Raw genomic sequence first — 4,232 nt, 5'->3', positions numbered from 1 at the left:
GTAGCCAAGTTAGGTAAAGAAGAATCTAACTCTGGAATGTGCTGCTTCACTTAGTCTCTGCATCCTGCAGAGTTTCCTGCCTTTAGCTATCTCTAAGTCCAAAGTCATTCAATACCTTCATTCAATACCTTTCCATTTTCAGCTGGAGTGAGTCACCTGGTTGCCTCTGGTGCAAAAAAGGATATAAAAGCCTAACTGGTTCAGTTACAAAATCTGTTTTTGGCAGGGTGACTGCAGGAGGGGGGTTAGTTCTTTTTTTCTTGTTTCTTTTTCTTCCATGAGCGAGAGAGACAGACAGATACGGCAACCCCAACAGGGACTCGACACCACAATCCACCACAGCTCCAACCAGCCTTGGGCCATGGGCACACACTTACCTGGAGTACTCAGGGAGGTTTCTGGACATGGACCCAGGACAGCCCACATGGATCAGCCTTGCAGAGCATCGTGTTTTACTGCTGCATCACCATCTGCTTCTGTGTTCATCTCCACTCTCACTGCTGCCTTCCGAGATGACCTGCACCACCAATTCCTGAGATTTTCCAGGGTTCTAAGGTAGGATTTTGCTTCTCGGTTTCCCTTTCTATGGGCAGCATGATTTCAGCCTTGTTTGGTTTGCTAGGTCAGTTAGCAGTTGCCAATTGATTTTGGGGATTCCAAAAGTCGATTAGCATCTCTCAGCCATTCTTTCCTGTGGTCTCCCCTCGTGCTCGCTTCTTCCTCATGGATTTATGCCTTTTTCAGTCCCTTTAGTGTGATCTGGGTGGAGATTCAGGAAGGAGCAGAAATAAAGCAAGGATCCAATCTTCTACACTAACTTCTTCCATGCTTTGAACTTCTCAGAGACGTTGCCTCTGTGTCTTGCGTGTCCATCCTCCACATAAATTGTGATTTTTTGAAGGCAGAGGCCTGAAAATAAAAAAAAGTATCCCCACTCTTGTGGAAGGAGGGTGGGAGAAGGGAAGAGTATAGGGAAGGAAATTAGGAGGGAAATGAAAGGCAAGACATTGGTGGGACAGAGAAATGGTTTATTACCTATTGATAACACGTGTAGTATTCTCAACTGGACTGGTCTGAGACGTATTTCCTGTTGGGTAAGTTCTCTTTGCAAGCCAAATGATGTATAGCAATTGAATGTGTAAAATCATAGTAATAATTAAAAATTAAAAAGAAAAATAGTTTCCACACTCTTAGGAAAAGATAAAATGTCCTGTAGTTAGGGCAACAATTAGCTGCCAGCCCCAGTTCGAAACTGGTTCAATGGACTGACGACAGCTTGACTCAGTTTAACGAGTCAATAGCAACTTGCCTAAAATGAACACACTTCGGAAAGCCAGTCAGAAGCAGCCTGTGCTTTTGAAGTCCAGCCAGTCCACACTTTCCTCGGAACAGCCAGGTCTCCACAGCTGGCATCGACTAACACACTCCCGCCTCTGCAAGTCCACCAATCCCTCCACACCATGCTTTGCAAAACTCTATGTCAGGTCAACTTTGTGGGAGGAGACTGTGCTGTGCTAAGTATTAAATTCTGCTTTGGGCTTCAGATACTGAGCAGTCTTGCATTTTGACAGACTTTGGTAACGGTGCCTGTCACGCAGAAGGTACCCAGTGGGTGTGTAAAGGAAGATGCAGAGGCAACTCTAAGTGTGTCCTAAATAAAAGGGCCTGGGCAGCTTGCCCCCAAGAGTCCTGTGGCAGGGCTAAGTCAGGCACAAAATCCATTCAGCATCCACTCATGGATCCAAAGTGTAAGCATGGGGATACCTGCGCCCAGAAGCAGGGACATTTGCCTGCCCCCTCTGCTTGGACGTCCTTAGGATGTCCTGGGCTTTGCTTGCTTTGTTTGATTGCACTATATTTTCACTAAGTTTACTTTACACTAGATTAAAGAAGGGAGGGAGAGGGGCCAGTAGGTGGCATAGTGGTTAACTCACTGGACTCCCACATAGCTGCCCATGGTTCGAGTCTCAGACTGACTCCTTAAAAACCATGCTGGCATATATGTGTATGTGTCCAAAATCCTGAGAGGAGAATGAAAGAAAAGGAACTATGGCGTGGACATCTCCCTTGGGGGAACGGGGCGTGATTTCTCACTCTCTGTCTTTCTCTGGCAGGGACATGTGCCTATGACAAAAAAAAAAAAAAAAAAAGCAGGGGAGAGGGAGACTCTTCCTTCAACAGATTTCACATGTACAGTCACGAGTCCGATTCTAATGGATGTAGGAAGCATATTTTATATGAATCTTAACATATTATAGTGTTACCTGTTCTCCAGGTTACACCACCTGGGAGAAGGTGTGTACTTCAGAACTAACTCTTTTCTGAGGATCAGAACTCCCTTGCCTCTAGAATCCCTAACATGATGCAGCAGAAGTTTTTTTAGAAGTCCAGAGGGGCCAAGTGCACAAGGTGTAGTCAATGAAAACAGGACTCGTGGGGCTCAGAGGGGACAATTATAGCCATGCCAACGCTCCACTTGCAAAAGAAATCTGAAGAGTGTGGCCCCGGCACCAGGCTTTGTCACCACCTGGAGTGAGGCGAAGACGGGACAGAAGCCAGACTGCAGGGAGGATGAGGCCACCGCACCTTCAGCACGTCGCCTGGACTTTCTCAGCACCCTTTTCTACTCTGCTTTCATTGCAGCCTCAAGTCCTCGCTCCTAGTTGGTACGGGCCAGCGAGTCCCTGCACATCTTAAATCTCAAAACCTCTCACCTTGTTGCAAGCTCCTAACCTCCCAGTCGTCTTCCCTCCCACCCCGACCCTGTGTGTGTACCACACAGCCGTGTCCTTCTCACAGAGCACCCCCAGGGCGTGCTCCTTGGACCTAGCCTGTCACTTTGCTGCTCGTTTTTCTGACAGTTGGTTTGGGAAGACTTGATAATCCTAGAAATTGCTGAGATGAATTTCCAACAGAGAAAGCCTTGTGTGGTTCTGATGGAAGAGGCCAGTCAAATAGTGATCATTTCCAAAGTCTTCTTTTAAAAAATTATTTAATTTTATTTATTATTTTTTAAATAATTATTTATTTATTTAACTTTACTTGTTATTATTATTTTTAAATTTGACCAGAGAGAAAGAGAAAAGAAAAGTGAGAAAGCCAGCTGCCAGATCTGGGACTCGAACCATAGTCAGCCATGTGCTCTTCTCTGAGCTCCTGTCTCAGGGATAGGAAGCCTGCAGGTCATCTTTGGCTCCCTCCACCTCCCTCTGCTGTCCTCACACACAGTTACCAAACCCCAAAACATGTCTCCTTAATATTACTCCATTTCATTTATTTATTATTTTTTTACAATTTTGCCATGGGGCACAAGCACTTGCCAGAGGAAAAAAGACAGAGACAGAAAAGGGAAAGTGAGAAATTAGTCCTAGGGTGATGGCTGCACTGGAATTCTTTCTCCTCCATTCCCCTCTCAGAATTGTGGGTACACATGCACACGTTGCCAGTATGATTTTCAAGCTGTCACGTCCAGGACTTGAACCACAGTCAGCCACGTGAGAGTCCAATGCCTTAAACACTATGCAACCTGCTCGCCTTCAATTTTATTTACTGGTATTTTTTTATCTTTTTGTGTTTTTCTTTTTCTTTTTTTTAGAAAGATGTTTGCTCTAAGGCTCATGTGCTCACCAGAGACAGAGAGACAGAAAGTAAAAAACCACCCCCCGAGGGATGGCCACGCTGCAATCCCTTCTCCTCCATTCTCTTCTCGGGATCTTGGGCACGCACACATATATGCTCAGCATGAATTTTAAGCCACCAGGTCCAGAACGCGAACCATGGCTGAATATGTGGGAGTACAGCAACATAACCATTATGCCCTCTGCTGGTCCCTATTTTTTAAGGTTTTTCACATGGCAGCCTAAAAAACATGCCAGGCATGTGCATATGTGTGCCCAAAATCCCAACAGGATGGAGAAACGGAGAAGGGATTGTGGTGTGACCGTGCTGTATTGGAGAGTGCTCTCTCTTTCTTTCTCTGCCTCTCTATGGTGAGTACACATGATTTCTGCCATTTACAAAAAAATATATACAAGTTTAGGCCCAGACTGTGCACTTGGTAGCAATCCGAATTGCAGTGCTGGAAGCCATATGCCCACCTACAGTTTCAAATCCCCAGTGATCTTGAGAACATGCTGGGTACGTTGCCTTGGATCCTGACAAGCTGTGGGTGCGGGGGGAATGGTCAGAAGGCAGCGATCACAGTGAGACGTGACCTCAAATGTGCTCTCCCT

This window comes from Tupaia chinensis, unplaced genomic scaffold, assembly GCF_000334495.1.
Source record: "Tupaia chinensis unplaced genomic scaffold, TupChi_1.0 Scaffold000028_1, whole genome shotgun sequence".
Lineage (NCBI taxonomy): Eukaryota > Metazoa > Chordata > Mammalia > Scandentia > Tupaiidae > Tupaia > Tupaia belangeri.
Note: the sequence above shows the minus strand (reverse complement) of the source record.